Source organism: Corythoichthys intestinalis, chromosome 16 (assembly GCF_030265065.1).
Source record: "Corythoichthys intestinalis isolate RoL2023-P3 chromosome 16, ASM3026506v1, whole genome shotgun sequence".
Lineage (NCBI taxonomy): Eukaryota > Metazoa > Chordata > Actinopteri > Syngnathiformes > Syngnathidae > Corythoichthys > Corythoichthys intestinalis.
The window spans coordinates 37,981,601-38,004,636 of record NC_080410.1 but is presented as its reverse complement, the minus strand read 5'-3'; the positions used below and the strand labels follow the sequence as shown (position 1 = coordinate 38,004,636).

General features: G+C 38.4%; 1 long non-coding RNA gene across 1 annotated transcript; it reads left to right on the top strand.

Annotated features, from left to right (window-relative positions):
- The first annotated feature begins 10,300 nt into the window (after positions 1–10,300).
- LOC130932093 (uncharacterized) lies at positions 10,301–15,420 on the top strand. The gene is made up of 3 exons (XR_009067355.1): positions 10,301–10,777; positions 14,265–14,403; positions 15,308–15,420. It is a non-coding gene; the product is annotated as an uncharacterized LOC130932093 (long non-coding RNA).
- Positions 15,421–23,036: the final 7,616 nt, after the last annotated feature.

The following is a 23,036-nucleotide window of genomic DNA, read 5'->3' as shown; positions in this document are numbered from 1 at the left end:
AAAATCGGCTGAATCCTTAGTCCTCATACACAAATGTACGGCTGTGTAGTGAAGAGGACGCCTTCACCGGTACACGTCACAGCGCACTCCTCCTCAATGCAAGACCGAAGCCAGAAGTCACTCATTTTCATGGCGCGGGATTCAAAAAACTAAATAAATATAGCGATCACTTCCACACACATCCAAGCGGTCCATATCATTCAGGAGCATAAAATACCGCATGTTTTATGAAATAAACATGCTTTTTCGTGTCACATGCACTTTAATGAATGCTTATGAGTGATGTCATTTTGTGTCATCCGGCAAATTATCTCACTTTTGAAAGGATGTTAAAGATCCGAGCTGGACATAAATGGAGTTAGTGACATAATTTGCCGGATGGCACTTAATTACATCTGTCATAAGCATTCACTAATGCCCATGATAGTGTCATAATTATGATGGTCTTATGGCAGTCATATGACGCCGCTGTCAAATAAAGTGCTACCTAGTAACCCAAATAAATCAACAAATAAGCTGCACTGGACTATAAACCGCAAGATTTAACATGAGGGAAAAAATCAGCGGCTTTTAATCCGAAAATTACGGTACATTCACTTTGCGGTGAAATGTTATGTAAAACCATTTTATTCCATTTTCATTAACATATTATACATTTATTTACTTTTTTTAATGAGCTCAATGTCCTCATGCAGAGAAAAGACAAACTCACTCAATAATTTATATTTTATTATATGTTTCGTCATAAAAGAACAACAAAAGAAAAAGTTGTTCTTATTACCCATCGTTTATTCTCAAGTGTTTGACGGTGGGACGTATACAGTACATACGCTGGTACATACAATCTAAATGTTAATGTGGAAGTCGCACACATTATCGCACGATCGTGCCTGAATTTGTGCGTTCTCGTGAGAGCCCTCTTGATGTCCTCCATCAAACTGTAGCACAAACGCAACCGGCAGAAACTGACCTAAGACATTTTCGTAGTCGTCTCGGGGCCGTGTCGCAAATGCAGGCGGTTTGAATTCGGGATTAGTCGTTTTTACGAAAATACTTATTAGTTTTAGTGATATTTTAGTCTTTTCAAAATGTGTTCTTCTTCGTGTAGTGTAAGTCAACGAAATCGCAGACAAATTTCGGCTAGTTATAGTCAACTGTCACTTGAAATATTTTCGTCAGGAAAATTTTTAGTCCAAAAATTAAGGTTTCCAACAATTTTGAATGAAAATAGATAGACGAGCAAATATTGTAGCGTCTACATGGACAATGCCAACTGATGATAATACACACTTGGCAGGAAAAGCAGTACATTCTTTTCAATTAATCCAACCTAGAAGCCACGAACTGTATGAAAAAAAAGTTCCCCGAGCATTTAAGAGCAGGGGTCCCCAACCTTTTTTGCACCACGGACCGGTGTTATTTGGGTCTTTTTTTTCACGGACCAGTGTTCTGACAAATTTTGCAACCCATCAGAAATTGCAACGATGCAGTTCTGCGCATGCACGTAACGTTAAACATAGCCGCAAAATGCGCAAATGCAGTGATTCCAATGTAAACACTACACACTTTCTTGAAAGAAAGGAATATTAACTTACGTTTGATCATGGAAGGACTTGTAGAAAAGTTCTCCTCAGATTCATCCTGCCATGTAAGCTGCACACAACAGCTGCACACCGCGCTCACCATTAACGACTTCGCCTTGTCGTTAAACATTAATTAAGAAGCCCGCTTCACAAAGATACGATGTTGGAAATTGTAGCAGGGTTTTCAATGCTCTTGTCGCGATGTCAGGATATTCCAGAATGACTTTAATCCAGAACCTCGGTAGAGTTGTTGTCTCGAATGTACGTTTAATAAGGTCGCGGTCATTTGCAATCTCTCTGTTTATTCACAAACGGGTCACGAATCCACTCCTTCGCAGTTTGTGGGTCTTCGAGGTTGTAGGCTCGTCAGGTGCCCTTTTTGCCGTAAAAATATCTCCAAAGACGTCTGTTTTCCAGTTATCTTCGCTCGTGTGGGGGCTAATTATTTCCGGGAACAAATGTGCTGCGCCTGCGGCTTAGTAATACATTATTATCGAGGACAAGCGCACATAGATATATTATATACACAAACAAGATGTACTGCTAGCAGTCCAATCAATGGACTTCTATGACAACATTGTAATCTATCCCGTAGTATTATATCTAGAGTAGACAGAGATATTGATGTGTTAAGCAGGGGCACAGGGTTAATCCGGCCAGAATGCGGTCGTTATTAAATTATTATTTCTGTGCGGCCCGGTGGCAAATGCGCCACGGACCGGTACCGGTCCGCGGCCCGGCAGATGGGGACCCCTGTTTAAGAGGATGCTCGCCATGCCTAAGTTGATGCTAATGCTAACGCGACAAGTTGTATTTAGTGTGTGGTCACTCAGCATAAACCTTTAAATGCTAAAGCAACATTGCATATTGTCTCTTGCCAAATAAGTAAACAAATCTTACCATGTGTTTCCAAACAAGCAAGATAGAGCGCAGACTTGCTTGAAACACAGCGTAAACTCTGGTGAGGAGAGTGACATGACCCAGACACTGCTACGATACAAGCTGACGTACTTTACGTACAATATAAAAATCTCACACGACTAGAAGCCGTAGGTGTCCTCACTGTATTATGGGATATTTACACCAAAAGATATTAACAGGTAACAATTTATTTGACAGCGGCAACGGCAACATACAGTGGGGCAAATAAGTATTTAGTCAACCACCAATTGTGCAAGTTCTCCTACTTGAAAAGATTAGAGAGGCCTGTAATTGTCAACATGGGTAAACTTCAACCATGAGAGACAGAATGTGGAAAAAAAAAACAGAAAGTCACATTGTTTGATTTTTAAAGAATTTATTACCAAATTAGAGTGGAAAATAAGTATTTGGTCACCTACAAACAAGCAAGATTTCTGGCTGTCAAAGAGGTCTAACCTCTTCTAACGAGGTCTAACGATGCTCCACTCGTTACCTGTATTAATGGCACCTTTTTGAACTCATTACCGGTTTAAAAGACACCTGTCCAAAATCTCAGTCACTCACACTCCAAACTCCACTATGGCCAAGACCAAAGAGCTGTCGAAGGACACCAGAGACAAAATTGTAGACCTGCACCAGGCTGGGAGGACTGAATCTGCAATAGGTAAAACGCTTGGTGTAAATAAATCAACTGTGGGAGCTATTATTAGAAAATGGAAGACATACAAGACCACTGATAATCTCCCTCGATCTGGGGCTCTATGCAAGATCTCACCCCGTGGCGTCAAAATGATGACAAGAACAGTGAGCAAAAATCCCAGAACCACACGGGGGGACCTAGTGAATGTCCTACAGAGAGCTGGGACCATAGTAACAAAGGCTACTATCAGTAACACAATGCGCCGCCAGGGACTCAAATCCTGCACTGCCAGACGTGTCACCCTTCCGAAGAAAGTACACGTCCAGGCCCGTCTGCGGTTCGCTAGAGAGCATTTGGATGATCTGGGAGAATGTGTTATGGTCAGATGAAACCAAAATAGAACTTTTTGGTAGAAACACAGGTTCTCATGTTTGGAGGAGAAAGAATATGGAATTGCATCCGAAAAACACCATACCCACTGTGAAGCATGGGGTGGAAACATCATACTTTGGAGCTGTTTTTCTGCAAAGGGACCAGGATGACCGATCTGTGTAAAGGAAAGAATGAATGGGGCCATGTATCGAGAGAGTTTGAGTGGAAATCTCCTTCCGTCAGCAAGGGCATTGAAAATGAGACGTGGCTGTGTTTTTCAGCATGACAACGATCCCAAACACACAGCCAGGGCAACAAAGGAGTGGCTTCGTAAGAAACAGTTCAAGGTCCTGGAGTGGCCTAGCCAGTCTCCAGATCTCAACCCCATAGAAAATCTGTGGAGGGAGTTGAAAGTCCGTGTTGCCCAACGACAGCTCCAAACATCACTGCTCTAAAGGAGATCTGCATGGAGGAATGGGCCAAAATACCAGCAACTTTGTGTGAAAAGCTTTTGAAGAGATACAGAAAACGTTTGGCCTCCATTATCGCCAACAATGGGTACATTACAAAGTATTGAGATGAACGTTTGGTATTGACCAAATACTTATTTTCCACGTTTGGTATTGACCAAATACTTATTTTCCACCATGATTTGCAAATAAATTCTTTAAAAATCAAACAATGTTATTTTCTGTTTTTTTTTTTCACATTCTGTCTCTCATGGTTGAGGTTAACCCATGTTGACAATTACAGGCCTCTCTAATATTTTCAAGTGGGAGAACTTGCACAATTAGTGGTTGACTAAATACTTATTTGCTCCACTGTATCACCTAGCCATTCTAATACGTTAAAAGCTACTTTAATTTCTGAGTTTTCTAGTCTACACTGAAGAGAATACGTCATATTGACACTTTGAATTTCTCCTCAATTTGTATGTTTTCAAATGCTTCTTGGCTCGGGGCCCGCTGCTCCGTGTTTTTTCCTGAGAAACAATGTGAAACAAAGAGCCGCAGCGAAACTAATTGGCTGACTATAAATGGGAAGGTAAATGGCAGCGTGTTGTCCTCCTTTCGGAGGAGGCGCGGCCGTGTTTCCCCGCGGTGGGTGTTAACTTCTGTTTTGCTTATAAATAATCGTCACGCTCAACCTGAGTCACGTGCACATTAGGATGCTTCATTAGGTCCACTTGAACAGTTTAATCAGGTCCAATACTAACATCATATATTGATTGACAATGCCAGAGCTCTTCATTTAAAACAGAAATGTTTTCCTCTTTTACTTAAACACTAAGAGGAAAAATTGACTGTCGGTAGGATGCAGTGCAGCAATAATAAACACATGACTTACCTATAAATCATTTTGAAGCGGTGAAATAGGCGCTGTAATATATTATATTGAATAGAAAATGAAAAAATACATTACTAGCAATAGGGCTGAATTTATATGGATAGGTTTACACCGGCATTAAAAACAATACTTATTATTTTTAAATGTTCTGTGTCTATAAACAATACTTTTTGTTGTTTTGTAATGTAAAACAACACACCAAATCCTTTTTTTAAATGTAAAATGTAAATGTCTAACAAAAATGAATTTGCATAAAAAAAACAAACATAAAATTTCACAGGATTTTGCATTTTATCTGCTTATGACATGTTTTTTAAACCCATAAAATTTAATAGGAATATTTTGAACATTGAACATTCCTTAGCTAAATTTCCACCTTTCCAGAAATAAAATGGAAATTCTGGGTAGAGGTAATAAGATTTGTCCTGACAAACGTTATATTATGATGAATGTTAAATAATACATCTTCATCTCCACACTGCTTCCTGTTCCTGCCTTCACCATTTTCCCAATAAACATTCATGTATTTTTTTTTTTTGTCGCATTTGTCTCATATGACTATCTGAGCCGATGTCACACAGTGACAACTTCCCACGCAATTAAATGATAAGCACTCCTCACTGTTTTCCATTTCTGTACATACGCTGCAGATGCATGTGCTTTTAAACCCCTCCGTGTGGAGTTATTCTTTCTCCTCCTCTACATTCGCTGACAAAAGTCTTGTCATTTATCTATTTTGTAGAAACAATTGCTAATAACCTGACTTTTAATTATTCAGTTAGTTTCAGAAAGCTAAGACCATCCCAAATGATGTTGAATGTACAAAAATATATTTGTTTCACTGAAAAAAGATTGATCATTTAATGAAGACATAAAGGTCAAATTTTGGCAAGACAAAAGTTTTGTCGCCTCCAGAAAGTACTGTGAAAATAAGCGAATTAAGTAGTGGTGCTGTGAGATCCAAATTGAATATTTTGTATGACTTCCATGGGCTTGAAGGACTGCATCCATGCGGTTTGGCAAGGATTCATACAATTTATTGATGAATTCATCAGGAACATCAAAGAAAGTGGTCTTGCATGCCTCCCAGAGTTCATCAACATTCTTGGGTTTCGTCTTCCATGCTTCTTCTTTCATCCTACCCCAGACATGCTCAATGATGTTCGTGTCTGGTGACTGGGTTAGGCCAGTCCTGGATGATCTTGATCTTCTTTGCCTTGAGGAACTTTGAGGTAGAGATTGAAGTACGCGATGGAGCACCATCCTGCTGCAGAATTTGTCCCTTTTTATGGCTAGGAATGTAAGAGGCAGCTAAGATTTGTTGATATTTCAGACTATATATGTTGCTTATCGCCACTACTTAATTCACTCATGTTATGTAACATATTTTTTAGGACTGTCAAACGATTAAAATTTTTAATCGAGTTAATTACAGCTTAAAAATTAATTAATCGTAATTAATCGCAATTAATCACAATTCAAACCATCATAAAATATGCCATATCTTTCTGTAAATTATTGTTGGAATGAAAAGATAAGACACAAGACGGATATATACATTCAACATACGGTACATAAGTACTGTATTTGTTTATTATAACAATAAATCAACAAGATGGCATTAACATTATCAACATTCTCTTAAAGCGATCCATGGATAGAAAAACTTGTAGTTCTTAAAAGATAAATGTTAGTACAAGTTATATAAATTTTATATTAAAACCCCTCAATGTTTTTGTTTTGTTAAAATTTGTAAAATTTTCAATCAAAAAATAAACTGGTAGCTCGCCATTGTTGATGTCATTACACCAAGCTCACTCCCCAAACCCATTTGGACCCAAGCGCCAGCAGAGGGCGCCAAATAACAAAAAACAAGTAACAAGTAACAAGCAGACATTACACTGCTGTCATTTTAATCTGAGCGGGGGCATGTGCGTTAATTGCGTCAAATATTTTAACGTTATTCAAAAAATTAATTACCGCCCGTTAACGCGATAATTTTGACAGCCCTAATATTTTTGTATTTGAAGTACATTTTTTGTTCAATTTTCACACTACTATCTGTAGGCGACAAAACTTTTGTCTTGCCAAGTTTGACCTTTATGTCTTCATTATATGATAAATGTATTATTCAGTGAAACAAATATATTTTTGTACATTCAACATCATTTGGGAGGGTCTTAGCTTTCATAGAGCCATTTCTGAAACCAATTGAATAATTAAAAGTCAGGTTATTAGCAATTGTTTCTACAAAATGGATAAGCGACAAGACTTTTGTCAGGGACTGTATGGATTTTTGTTATTTTTGCTCAGCTAACGACCAAATCTTTTCTAACAAGAATCCACTTCTTCTTTCCTTGATTGAAAATAAGAAAATAGAAAGAACAAATGGGTGTATGCGATGTAGAGATGGCCTCATTTGATGTAGGCATTATCATACGTCTTGTTGTTTTGACAGTGCAGTCGGCGAGACGGCCGAGCGGATACTTTAATCCCAAGAAGGTTCATTACGCTAAAACAGCTACAGCCATATTCCCAGGAGGGTGCATCCAAGGCTATTGTCTTTCCCCACCTACAGGATGCACTTTAATACCCTCTAGTAACACCCAAGAAAATGTACAAGAATTGTTGATATTATTGCGGCAATGTAAGCGACTATTGATGTTTGCAAGCACCGACTACGTCTCTAGCGAGCTTCGCCGTGTTAAGCTCGTAGGAGTTTGCTTTGCTGGAGGCCAAATTTTGACGGGTCTTTGAACGCTGCATCTTTTATGCACTGTCAGCATTGGGATGCTTCGGCCGCAAACCGCCAGCTCTGGAGAAGTGACGCATTGACGTCTTTCCACTCAATGAATGATTCAATCCGAGGCTTTTTTTTTTTTTAACCGGAAGCTCATTATCCAAGTGAGTAAGAAGTAATTGTGGTAAAAGAAAATTAAAATAACACTGTAACAATGCTGCTAGTTGCACCATCTATCTAAGGTAGCAGGCATAAGGGTTGCCAACTCCCTGAGGAAAAAAAAAAAAAAAAAGGGACACCTCATTGGTAAAGCTGGCCGGCCAGATCACCCTCACCCTTTAATTATTTTTTTTTGTATGTGAAAAGTGTTTTTTTTTTTTTTTTAATTAATAATTACAATACTGTTATGATTTACCCAAACCTGAACTAATTACTGTATTGACCCGAATATAAGACGGTGTTTTTTGCATTGAAATAAGACTGAAAAAGTGGGGGGTCGTCTTATATTCGCTATCTAGACATTATACCCATCCACGACGCTAGATGGCGCCAGATATCATTGAAGTGATGTTCTGTCATGACCGATCTCAGCTACTCTCAAGTTTAACCAGTTTGCATTATTTATTGCAATGTTTTTCCTTATTTAGATTTGTTTCAAGACCACAGTTATTTATACTTCACTTTGATGGTGAATGCAGTTATTGCAATTTTGTTGTTTTATGACAATAGATTGGTTTATTTAACATTTCAAAAACCAGAAGCCATTCATTTACGAATGTGATTGCACTTTAAATTACATATTTAAATGTTCAGATATTAAGATTTGAATGAGCCAAAATAACATGATTTTTCTCTCAAATATATTGTTATACCGTAATTTCTAGACTATAAGGCGCACCTGACTATAAGCCGCCAGCCACCAAATTTGACATGAAAACGGAATTTGTTCATAAATAAGCCGCACTGGACTATAAGCCGCAGTTGTCCTCATTGTATTATAGGATATTTACACCAAAAGATATAACTGGTAACACTTCATTTGACAATGGCACCGTAAGACTGTCATGAGACCAAATAACCCACCATTAAGCTTTGAACCAATTGGCTGCAAAGCCTTATTGTCACTAAAAGCTTCATTTGGCCATCACTTCTCCCTTGGGGTAGACAGTCAACCTCTGCTGCCACCTGCTCTCAACACTGTTGTCATCCAACATTCCTCCTAGATTGCATGGCGGCGCTACAGATGTAAATAACAGTCATGTTCTGTGCTAATTATTTCTTCAGTTACTGTTACAGTTGTTTCATTAATTGCTAGTTATGGTATTTGGTAACATTTTCTTGGATAGTGGTGCCATAATACTCTCATAAGACAGTCATAATTATTACATGACACTGTCATAAGCATTAATGAATGCTTATAATAGATGTCAGTTAGTGTCGTCCAGCAAATTATATCACTTTTGAATGGACGTAAAAGATCTGAGCTGGACATAAATGGATTTAGTGACATAATATGCCACATGACACATATTGACATCTGTCATAAGCATTCAGTAATACCCATGATAGTGTCATGTCATAATTATGATGTTCTTATGACAGTCTTATGATGCTGCTGTCAAATAAAGTGTTAACTATTAACCCAAATAAATCAACAAATAAGCCACACTGGACTACAAGCCGCAGGATTCAAAATGAGGGAAAAAAGTAGAGGCTTATAGTCCGAAAATTAGGGTAATCATTTGTTTCAGATGCACTGTAATTATTTTCTGTATAAAAATTAATTTGGTGTTCAAAAAGTCTTTTTTTCAAACTTGAGTCTTGAAAAAGAGGGGGTCGTCTTAAAATCAGGGCCGTCTTATATTCGGGCCAATACGGGTAGGTACATATTTGAGTGATGTAAGCACATGGAAAAACAATAATTATCAGCAATGTATTTTTGATACAAAATATACTAGAATAATGTCCTGCTTAATTTAACCCTCTGGTGCATAGTGGTCACTACAGTGGATAGCTACTGAAACATACCTCTTTTATTCATTGGTTTCTATGGTTTGACTGCATAGCAACTTGAAGAGTGTTCTTTGCTGCCATACTTTATTGAGGTAATTCAGTGGTCAGTTGATGTAAATGCAAGTAAATAGCAGACAACCTGCCACCCATTTTGACTACAACCAGGGGCGGACTGGTAATCTGTAGCTTCTGGAGGATCACAGAACGGCCGGTGCCATACTAGCACATATGTCACTGTTTTTACCCCCCCCCCCCCCCCCCCCATCCTCTATGATTATCTACAGTTCGCATCCAATCCGACAGGTGGCGGCAATGCACCTGACTGTTAACTGCCAATCTGATAGGAGAAGAACGAAGAAAGCACAGAGCAGCCTACTTTGGTAAAGCCTTACTCCTTGTTGAAGCAAAAAGTGACGAGCGTGGATAAAAACAATGGACGGTGGTGGCAAAAAAATAACAGAGAAGGGTGGCGCGAAGAAGGTTAGTGAGAAAAAACTGAAGAAACTCGAGAGCGAAGCATCGAAATGTCACAAGTTGACACACATGTTCGCAAGCAGCAGTCTGGCTGCAACAGCCACGCCGGCTAGCAACAGGCCAGCCCCCGATGACTGTGAGAGTGGGAGCGGCAGCCGCTTTCACGTGCGGCCCGTGCAGGGAGAGACAACAGACGAGGGAGAGGGTAATGATGAGCTGGTGGAAGTTCCCCTGACAAGTGCAGGGCAAGTAAGTAGGGATAAAGAGGGTTACTTACTAGGTATATTGGCAATTGTTATCCACCAGGTAGATACATTTTAAATAAAATAAATGGCAATTAAAGGGTTAGTGCAACCTAGTCCATGTCCCCGTTTGCAGTCGTGTCAAGTTACAGTATGGTAGTCCTATTATGTCTCTCCTAAGAAAAATTTTTTTAGCTGTAAAACAACGTATGCACACGCAACAGCAATATTAATTCAGAAGAAATGTAGTCTCCTTTCTGGTTCTACATAGAGATCCTGAGAGTGTTCTGTTCATTTCTCAGTGAGTATTCAACTTAAAATGTTTATTAAAGCCTCTTTTTATTGTGATTTATCATAAATCATACCATGTTTTCTTTGTGCTTCAGGCAGTCTCCTGCCTTTTCTGGTTCTACATTGAGACCTGGACTGTGCTGTTAATTTCTCAGTGAGTATTCAAGTTAAAATGTATAATAATGCAATGTGTAGTTCTTCATAGCCACTTCATTTTTCTCTCAAAGTGCACAAAACTGATGCATTTTACAATAAAATGTCAAATAAATTTCTCCTGGGGGGGGCATGCCCCCGGAACCCAGTAGAGGGTCTGTGTTTGCCTTCGTACTGCGATTCTTGTGGGCTGGGCTGAGTCAAAGTCCAGGGCTGCTTTTTAGTCCCAGTCCGCCCCTGACTACAACTGGCATATCCTGCCAATACGTCAATGCCCAAAGAGCAACAGTGAAAATCATGATAGACGAGTGCCGATAACCAGTTTCAAAGTATACTGTGGTATGAAAACCTCAATGTTTCAAAACCGCAAAAAATTTACATCATACTGTCCCTAAGGTATTAGCTATTTTATATGTCCCAAAAATGCAGGGAAAAATCCCTTGCTTGCAGTTGCAAGGCTAAACCCTCCCCCACTGGTTGTTAATCAGTGTCAGTGAGTCAGCTGTGCTACACGATGGCTGAAGGAGGTGAAACTCCTGAACTTTTTCACCCATCGAAGAGAACGAAATCACTGGTATGGGAATACTTCGGCGAAAGAAAAGTTATAGACGGCCGCGGCTTAGAGGAGGAAAGCCAACCAACATATAAAACATGTTTGCGGAGGGTGGCTGCCAAGGAGGCCTCCAATATAATATCACATCCTCAACAGCTATGAGAGTTAATTCCAATGTGTTTAGTGTGTCTAGGGTGGTAAAACGTGTTTTTTTTTTTTTCTCTCTGACAACTCTATGTGTTGAGAAAGAGTGTGTGTATAACGTTAACATGATACGAGTCATACACATATGCTATTTATGGAAAATAATTCAATCGTTTTTGTCCTGTTGGTAATAATGTTGAGCTATTGCTGTAGGTTTAGGCTCATTAAAAGGACTGCATTTATTTTAATTTTAGGTAAAATATTTGTTATTTTTTATTATTTATTTAAGTTAACATTATACTTATGTTCCAATTTGCTAATATGTTTTGAAAAATAAAAATCCTGTTGACACATTTTAGAGCTGTAATTACAATACCGTGATTCCGTGAAGCCGTGATGTTTTGGTTTAAAGTTATAATACCGTCATAATCTCATACTGGCACATGCCTAGATATACAGTAATATCGAGGGAAATATAATATCTGTTTGAAATATGAAAATATGAAATATTTGCAAATATTATATAGAAATTTTAGGGCTGTCAAAATTATTGCGTTAACGGGCGGTAATTTTTTTTTTTTTTAAGTAATCACATTAAAATATTTGACGCAATTAACGCAAATGCCCCGCGCAAACAGATTAAAATGACAGCAGAGTGTAACTTCCGCTTGTTACTTGTTTTTTGGTGTTTGGCGCCCTCTGCTGGCGCTTGGGTCCAACTGATTTTATGGCTTTCAAAACCAGGAGTGAGCATGGTGTAATTATTGACATCAACAATGGCGAGCTATTAGTTTATTTTTTGATTGAAAATTTTACAAATTTTAATAAAACGAAAACGTTAAGAGGATTTTAATATAAAATGTCTATAACTTGTTCTAACATTTATCTTTTAAGAACTACAAGTCTTTCTATCCATGGATCGCTTTAAGAGAATGTTAATAATGTTATTGCCATCTTGTTGATTTGTTGTTGTAATAAAGTAATACAGTACTTATGTACCGTATGTTGTATGTATATATCTGTCTTGTGTCTTATCTTTCCATTCCAGCAATAATTTACAGAAAAATATGGCATATTTTATATAGATGGTTTGAATGGCGATTAATTATGATCAATTAATTTTTAAGCTGTAATTAACTCGATTAAAAAATTTAATCGTTTGACAGCCCTAAGAAATTTACAATTAACCATGTGTCCAATGAAGCATCATATTATATATATAAATAATTATTATTATATAATTATAATTTTATAATTATTATTATATATATATATAATATTCCCCCAGAATATTTTTAAACACAAGTCACATAATTGCGACAGTTTTTACTCTTTTAGTTATAGGTTAGTATGTAATTGTTATATCTATAAGCAATTACCGTATTTTACGCTTATTTATAAGGTGCATCAGAGCATAAAGCGCACCTTCAATGGATGGCCTATTTTAAAATGGTTTTCATGCATAGGACACACCGCATTATAAGGTGCAGTATTAGTAGTAGTGGTTTGTGTTATATATCCACTAGATGGAGCTGCACGAAAGGGAATGTCATGCCATGATTAACCAATATGTATCCCTATTTAAGGCTCATCGGATTATAAAGCGCGCAGTTGGCTTTTGAGAAAATTGAAGGCTTTAAATGTGCCTTAAAGTGCGGAAAATACAGTAATTTAAAAAAGACACTACAGTGCAGATTAGCTGTAGTTTGCATTACTAAATGCATTTTATCTTATTTCGTAGACTTCAAAAGCAGCAAAGAATAAGGCAGTTTACAGAATCGTCCAGGAAATTCCATCCAGCTCCAGTGATGATGAGTGACTGCCAGACAACAACAGGGACATTGGTGCTTAGGTGTAGGAGTCACAACTATAAGTTTAATTGGTTTTCTTATACAGGCCTATCTATACATTGTGCCGAAAGTGTTGAAATTTCCCAAAAGTTGGTGAAATGTTTATCAAAGCATAAGAAGAAACAATATCCACGATAGAACAAGTTAATTCATTTTTGATAGTAAATTTACATTGTTTTATGTTGAGTATGCAAAAAACATATTTTTGAAAAATATAAAAAATTGAATTATTTTCATGTACTAAAAAGAATGAAAACACTTCAGAAAAAAAATCTTGAACAAGGATTTCATAATTGATCCATCAGAGATTTAAAATAATATTTATAATTAAAACTAAAATTTGAAATAATCTAAAACTAATGGCCCTGAGCCTATTTATGTGTGTTTGTGTGTGTTTTTGGTCATTTAAAAAAAATAAAAAATAAAAATAAAAATATATACTTTAGAAAAGCGCAAACAAACTCTGAGGTAACTTTTATTTATTTAAAAAAAAAAATTTTTTTTACAACTCGTGCATTCAAAGTGCCCTCAGCAATAACATTTTCGCCAACAATCACTCCAAATATAATGTGGAAATACAAAAGAAATTGGCAAAACACAAAAAAATATATGAAATTAGTGACAATAAAGTGCGCAGAGAAGAACAAGAAAACAAATGATCACTTTGAACATGCTTTTTACTCAAGCGTCAATGTTGTCTCGTCATGGCTAGCAACAGTACCTCGACCAATGAGATGAGCGGCATTTTGTATTGTCATTGTTTTGTTAGGAATGTCTTTCCTTGTATATTTTTGTAAAGAAACATACCAGTATTCGTTCGTTGTACAAATAAGACTTTATTTTTGAGTTTCATGATAAAATAGTACATAGCGGGCCCTTTGAAAGCTCAATACAGGACGCGTACTTTTGTTTCTGAATTCGTGATGTTTCCGTTTTTCCAGGAACAGTTGGCAACCTTAGAAGGCATTAACCTGGAAGTGGAAAAAAAACAAAAGTGGGGAAGATTATTAAGGTGACACAAATTCAAGTGAGCACAAATGAAAGGTCACTTGAATGGAATTAAGAGCAACACTGGTTGTGGTGAGTACAAAAACACTCAAATAAAGCAAATGTAAAACTTTGCTAGGTACCAACTGCAACTGTTTTAAAGCTATTTTCTGTTCCATTCAAGAAATGTTAAGCATACATTAATCCGACTTCAGTTTTCGGGTAAGCACATTCTACTTGATATTCAGTCATGCAAATATTGTTCCCAAAGAGGAAGCTATTTCTCCTTTGTGCTTGATGGTTGCAAAGCTATATTTATTGATTGCTAATAGAGACATAATTTTAACTCAACGATACCACAAGATGCCTTAGAGAAGGTGCATATGAGCTGTTGCTCCTGTTCAGTCCATTTTACTCCACTGGCAGCAAGGCATGAGGTCTTTCTTGGAATCCAATTTGGTTTTGGTTTGCCTTTGTTGGCCCTCATTAGACAATGTTTTGACACCCATGGGCAAAAGCTACCGGCTTTTGCGATCTGATATTGTAAGGTATGTTGTTCAAATAAAACATTGTATTATTATTTTTTAATATTGGAAATGGATTACCTCCACATGCTATGCACTCACTTGATAAGCAGAACTATTCTTATAGAAATAAGTATGATCAGATATAGCGAACACATCCATCATCCAAGCAGAAAATAAGTTATAAAACATCTTTTCTAAGCACAATCTCTTCATATCCACCAAAGCTTTTTTTTTTACATAAAAGCACAGCACTAATAATGACCGTCTCTCAGCATAAGCACAACGTGCCTTGAGAGAGGTAATAAAACACAGCTTCGCTTAAACCTTCTCTCGCACATACACATCCATTCAAAGAAATATGTGTGTCCCAGAGTGATGCGGGCATCTTTGCTGGTGATGCACGCTGCATTTTAATACAATATGGTTCATATACTACATAATGCATTGCGTGCTCCCATCTATGCTTTCAGTGCCCCTCACATGAGGCCTCACCTCCATCATTCCACTTTACTGACACCTCTGTAAGGCCTTTTTGCAGAGAGAGAGAAAAAAAACGAACAAACCCAAAGGACGAGAACTCGAGAAAGAAGAGACGGTGTTTATGTTGTGGATGGTGAGTTCTGATTGGAAACATTGCAATATACAATAGTTGTTGACTGTAGTTGACTATTCGCAGGGCTCATGGACCATGACCTGCAGCAAATAAATACCATTTTCAACTAGTATACGCTCACCCAGAAAGTTTATAATCCATAAATATACCCCAAACTCTTCTTAGAAAATTACGCTTCAAAATAAATGGTTTACAGCAGGGGTCCCCAACCTTTTTTGCACCACGGACCGATGTTTTTTGGGTCTTTTTTTTTTCACGGACCGGTGTTCTGACAAATTTTGCAACCCATCAAAAATTGCAACGATGCGGTTCTGCGCATGCGCGTAACATTAAACATAGCTGCAAAATGCGCAAATGCAGCGATTCCAAAGTAAACACTACAAACTTTCTTGAAAGAAAGGAATATTAACTTACATTTGATCATGGAAGGACTTGTAGAAAAGTTCTCCTCAGATTCATCCTGCCATGTAAGCTGCACACAACAGCTGCACACCGCGCTCACCATTAACGACTTCGCCTTGTCGTTAAACATTAATTAAGAAGCCCGCTTCACAAAGATACGATGTTGGAAATTGTAGCAGGGTTTTCAATGCTCTTGTCGCGATGTCAGGATATTCCAGAATGACTTTAATCCAGAACCTCGGTAGAGTTGTTGTCTCGAATGTACGTTTAATAAGGTCGCCGTCATTTGCAATCTCTCTGTTTATTCACAAACGGGTCACGAATCCACTCCTTCGCAGTTCGTGGGTCTTCGAGGTTGTAGGCTCGTCAGGTGCCCTTTTCGCCGTAAAAATATCCTTTTCGCCGAAAAAATATCTCCAAAGACGTCTGTTTTCCAGTTATCTTCGCTCGTGTGGGGGCTAGTTATTTCCGGGAACAAATGTGCTGCACCCCGCCCGCGGCTTAGTAATGCATTAATCTATCCAGGACAAGCGCACATAGATATATTATATACACAAACAAGATGTACTGATCAATCCAATATCCAGTCATAGAAGTCCAATTAATGGACTTCTATGACAACATTGTAATCTATCCCGTAGTATTATATCTAGAGTAGACAGAGATATTGGTGTGTTAAGCAGGGGCACAGGGTTAATTCGGCCAGAATGCGGTCGTTATTAAATTATTATTTCTGTGCGGCCCGGTAGCAAATGCGCCACGGACCGGTACCGGTCCGCGGCCCGGCAGATGGGGACCCCTGTTTTACCGTATAGCGAGTACATAACATGAATGATATCCTATGATATTATCTTGATATTATATACCACTACCATTAACAGCGCTAAACGTCCAACCCATTTTGACTGGGAGAGGTTTGCAACAAATGATCGCTACTCGCCCTCACACTCAAAATGGATTGGCCTGTGCCGTTAAAGCATGATGTTTACACCCCCATGCTTCACAGCGGGTATGGTGTTCTTCGGATGCAATTCAATATTCTTTCTCCTCCGAACACAAGAACCTGTGTTTCTACCAAAAAGTTCTATTTTGGTTTCATCTAACCATAACACATTCTCCCACTCCTCTTCTGGATCATCCAAATGCTCTCTAGCGAACAGCAGACGGGCCTGGACGTGTACTGGATTCAGCAGGGGGACACGTCTGGCAGTGTGGGATTTGAGTCCCTGGCGTCGCATTGTGTTACTGATAGTAGCCTTTGTTACTGTGGTCCCAGCTCTCTTTACGTCATTCACTAGGTCCCCCCATGTGGTTCTGGGTTTTTTGCTCACCATTCTTGTTATCATTTTGACGCCACGGGGTGAGATCCCCCAGATCGAGGGAGATTATCAGTGGTCTTTTATGTCTTCCATTTTGCTCCCACAGTTGATTTCTTTACACCAAGCATTTTACCAATTGCAGATTCAGTCTTCCCAGCCTGGTGCAGGTCTACAATTTTTGTCTCTGGGGTCCTTCGACAGCTCTTTGGTCTTGGCCATAGTAGAGTTTGGAGTGTGACTGACTGAGATTGTGGACAGGTGTCTTTTATACCGATAATGAGTTAAAACAGGTGCCATTAATACATGTAACGAGTGGAGCCTTTTTGGACCTCGTTATACCTCGTTAGAAGAAGTTAGACTTCTTTGACAGCAGAAATCTTGCTTGTTTGTAGGTGACCAAATACATATTTTCCACTCTAATTTGGAAATTCTTTAAAAATCAAACAATGTAATTTTCTGTTTTTTTCCCCACATTCTGTCTCTCATGGTTAAGGTTTACACATGTTGACGATTACAAGCCTCTCTAATCTTTTCAAGTAGGAGAACTTGCACAATTGGTGGTTTACTAAATACTTATTTTCCCCACTGTACTTCTACTTTGCTACTGATGCGCCAATTAATGTGAAAATGCGTGTAAAAGTGTCTTCTTTAGTTAAAACAGGATGCTCGGCCGGTTCACATGCTTGGCAATCTTCCCAATTTTCTCATGGGACTATTCTGCTACACTGTAAAAATAATACTAATAAAAAATTCACATGCCAAAGGTGCCTAAAAGGGAACATTTGAGCTCCTGTACCCTTCAAAGTACAATGATGCCCTTTATTTTAGGAGGGAAAAGTGAAGTAAAACCCAACAGTAATCCCTGCTAGTCTTCTGCAAAGTATTCAGAGCATGATAATTGTCCTCGCAATATATGCATGACTTCACAAAACCCCACAAAACCCCCTGAAACGCAAACATACACTCACATACTCGCACGAACACTCCTGTCACCTTTGGGGCACGAGCCAGCCAGTGCGGGTTGAGAGATTAGCTTACTTGCGAGGCCAATCGATGCATTGATCATCGAGGCATGAGAAGTCAGCTGGTACGCATCACAGAGGAGCTCTTTCAATGTCAGGACTTGTTGTGGTGTTTGCATCACAAACGCAGCCACACCTCTCCGGCGGAAAATTAATGATTACGAGCAAAAGGTTAATATCCACTCAGCTGAAAATGAATCACAAGTGAATTAATGAGATCATTACTTGCATGGATTGATAATGAAATTAGTCTTCTTTCAAAGCCGGGAGCTGCAGAGATATTGATTTGGAAAATAATGCTTCTGTAAGCGGCGCCCTTGACCGGACGCCCTCTGCTGGGAGGTCTTTGAACTTTTTATTTCGTTCAAGAACATCACGAAGACGCCGATTCGTTATTTCCATTATCTGAATGATGCTTCTTTTCTAGACAGCAATATTGGTCATGTTAAAATTAGATTTGTGGTGTAGACTTCGGACGTCGCAGCTCCTGTTTGCTCATTAGTCCGGCATCTGTTCTTTGCAGAGGATAAAGAATAAACGACACAAAAGAGACAAACAATTGTGTCTTAATATCAACTATAATAACTGAAAATTCACAGTTTAAAATGCGTCGGCAATTTTAGTTTGAAGGAGGCAAATTCTTAGTGTTTTTGTTTGTGCATACTTGCCGTTTATTAATTGCCACTGAACATAATAGCTTGTGTTGTATTTGTAATTATGTAAACAAACCTGCTTTAATGATCTTGCTGCATGCTGTTAGTTTGCTTCTCTGTGGATTTTAAAAAAATTAAACTTTGAGTTTTAGCTTCATTTAGATGGTGGGTTATCGTTTTGTACATTGAAATGTGCATTTTGGGTCCTCGTTCCCCTCTCAGTTGTTAGCAAAACCGGAAACGTATGGTGGCTGAATTCTGTTCAGTAGCATCGTCTTTGCAATTTCTGCTGGGAGGAAAGGTACCTGACTGCTGTGATGAAAGAGACTACTTGATGACACAAAAGTGAAGCAAGGTTCTTCTTTATTTGGGGTCTTTGGCTTTTTGGTCTGATAAAATCCACGACCATTAGCAGCTGTTAACATGACGGCAATTTGTCAAACGATCCTTTATTGTTCACGCTTGTTTTTACCTTCAAAGGGATCGTGCGCCCTCATGAGCCCCCTTTTCTTTGCCTTCTTTTTGACTACATAGCAGATCTTGAATCATAGACTTCAGTATCAGTTGACGGGAAACAGCGCGCAGGGCCGCTCTGTAGGTGGCCTATTTTCAAAAACTTAAAATTCAAATATTTTAAAAACCAAAGCCGCTAGCGACCTAAAACCAAAACAGGCACCTCTCTTAGACATATACTGTATCAGTCTTCATGAGCAGAGGCATTAAAAAGGTCAAAGTTGTTCCCCAAGGGCGAAGGTTTGCAGAGGGACGGTAGGGACATAACACTACCAACTTTTCAGGATCCTCAGATTGTCCCCACCAACTTTCAGGCGCCCTTATTTTTACTGTATAATGGGTTCAGTTATGTAGGTAATTTAGATTCTTTTTTTATGTATCAAGGATAGAATTGACCCTACTATTATTTAGTGATATACAGTGGGACAAATAAGTATTTAGTCAACCACCAATTGTGCAAGTTCTCCTACTTGAAAAGATTAGAGAGGCCTGTAATTGTCAACATGGGTAAACCTCAACCATGAGAGACCAAATGTGGAAAAAAAAAAAAAACAGAAAATCACATTGTTTGATTTTTAAGAATTTATATCCAAATTAGAGGCGAAAATAAGTATTTGGTAACCTACAAACAAGCAAGATTTCTGGCTGTCAAAGAGGTCTAACCTCTTCTAACGAGGTCTAACGAGGCTCCACTCGTTACCTGTATTAATGGCACCTGCTTTAACTCATTATCGGTATAAAAGACACCTGTCCACAACCTCAGTCAGTCACACTCCAAACTCTACTATGGCCAAGACCAAAGAGCTGTCGAAGGACACCAGAGACAAAAATTGTAGACCTGCGCCAGGCTGGGAAGACTGAATCTGCAATAGATCATGCTTAGTGTAAAGAAATCAACTGTGGGAGCAATTATTAGAAAATGGAAGACACACAAGACGATTGATAATCTCCCTCAATCTGGGGCTCCATGCAAGATCTCACCCGGTGGCATCAAAATGATAACAAGAATGGTGAGCAAAAATCCCACAACTACACGGGGGGGACCTAGTGAATGATCTACAGAGAGCTGGGACCACAGTAACAGAGACTACTATCAGTAACACAATGCGCCGCCAGGGACTCAAATCCTGCACTGTCAGACGTGTCCCCCTGCTGAAGCCAGTACACATCCAGGCCCGTCTGCGCTTCGCTAGAGAGCATTTGGATGATAAAAGAGGACTGGGAGAATGTGTTATGGTCAGATGAAACCAAAATAGAACTTTTTGGTAGAAACACAGGTTCTCGTGTTTGGAGGAAAAAGAATACTGAATTGCATCCGAAGAACACCATACCCATTGTGAAGCATGGGAGTGGAAACATAATGCTTTGGAGCTGTTTTTCTGCAAAGGGAACAGGACGACCAATCTGTGTAAAGTAAAGAATGAATGGGGCCATGTATCGAGAGATTTTGAGTGAAAATCTCCTTCCATCAGCAAGGGCATTGAAGATGAGACGTGGCTGGGTCTTTCAGCATGACAATGATCCCAAACACACAGCCAGGGCAACAAAGGAGTGGCTTTGTAAGAAGCATTTCAAGGTCCTGGAGTGGCCTAGCCAGTCTCCAGATCTCAACCCCATAAAAAATCTGTGGAAGGAGTTGGGAGTCCGTGTTGCCCAACGACAGCCCCAAAACATCACTGCTCTAGAGGAGATCTGCATGGAGGAATGGGCCAAAATACCAGCAACAGTGTGTGAAAAGCTTGTGAAGAGTAACAGAAAACGTTTGGCCTCCGTTATTCCCAACAAAGGGTACATAACAAAGTAATGAGATGAACTTTTGGTATTGACCAAATACTTATTTTCCACCATGATTTGCAAATACATTCTTTAAAAATCAAACAATTTGATTTTCTGTTTTTTTTTTTTTTTCCACATTGTCTCGCATGGTAGAGGTTTACCCATGTTGACAATTACAGGCCTCTCTTATATTTTCAAGTGAGAGAACTTGCACAATTAGTGGTTGACTAAATACTTATTTGCTCCACTGCATTTACATTATTTTGAGATTTACATTTACCCCTTTTAACTTCATATGCACGTTTGATTGGCTGATAACACCCCCCCCCCCACCCACCCACACACATACACACCCACACAGCCCTGACAAATATACAACATGTCGACAACATGCCGCCCCCTCCGACCCCTTTGAAGAGGAGGGATATTAGAAGTTTTTTTTCGGCCAGCAGCAGCTACTGTAAGGAATGTAAAGGATGTCAGTTTTGTGGACATGGGAAACACATCAGTAATTTTGCTACTGAAAGTCCGACCTGCATCAGAGTTAGCATAACATTAAACTGTGTGAACATGCTGACCTGCAAAACTCGAGTAGGAAGCTGCTTCAAGAGAAATGTCCTGTATGTGTTTTCTGCTGTTAACGTTATGAGTTTTTTTCACTTATATTTATTAATTTAGACAGACAATGTTGAGTGGTCTAAAGACAAATGTTTATTTTTTTGCATTCCTGGACAGTTAAGAGATTATTAATAGGTTTGTATTTATTGTGTATGTTGAATTTGCTAATAGAATCCAGAAATTTATTCTGGAAGTTTCAAGAATGTTTCTTCAGTAGTTTTCGAAAACAAAGGTTCGAATCAAATGGTGTATCACCTGAACCAATAAACATGAAAGTTAATATAAGTCAAAACACATTTATTTTGCATTGATCATTTGGCCTATCAATTAATTAGGTTTATATTCATGAGATATGTTGCCCTGACCCCTGTTCACCCAATCTGTTTGGGTTTAATAATAATCCTTTTCTAAGCAAAAAGTGTACATGCAGGTTATGCTTTTATATTGTCCCTACCAAAGTTGAGACCGAACCTACGCCCTTGTCGTTCCCTAATAAAATCCCGATTAATTACTTTTTATAATGTAATTGCGTAACAAAACTTAAAATGGCTATGAAATTCTCAGATTTTATGCTAGATGCACAAAAATCACCAAATGCAGCAATAATTACCTATATTTTACTTCATAATCTATTGACATGACACGGGAAACGGGGCCGATTCCTAGGGGGCCTATTTTCAAAAACTTCAAATTCAAATATTTACAAAACACAAGCTGCTGCTGACCTAAAACCAATACAGGCCGTATATTAGCCTTAGCCATATATGAGTCTCCAAGAGCAGCGGCATAAAAAAATTCAAAGCCGTTCCCTAATAAAATCCCTATTAATTATTTTCTACTTAAGTATAACACAACTTAAAATGCCTATAAAAGTCTCAGATTTTACACTAGAAGCACAAAAATCACCAAATGCAGAGATAATCACCTATATTTTCAGGATCAATAGCAATATTTAACAAATAAGTTTTTGACCAAAATAGCAACTTATTTTTTTCTTTATTCACTGCAAGTTTTCAACAGCTAATAAATCACTCAATTTGACATCAGAAACTTAATACTTGAGGAAAACATGCAGAACCAATCAAAAATAATATGTAAATAGATTATTAATAAATTCTATATACAACCACATCTTATTATAGAATAGAATATCCCTTCATTATCATTATACACTAAATACTGTTAGTGAATGACTCTAGCGGCTGCCTGGCGTAAAAGGAGATTTTCTGGTGAAAATTCTTGTGAATAAAGGCTTAAATCCCCGAATTCTTCCTAGATATGGA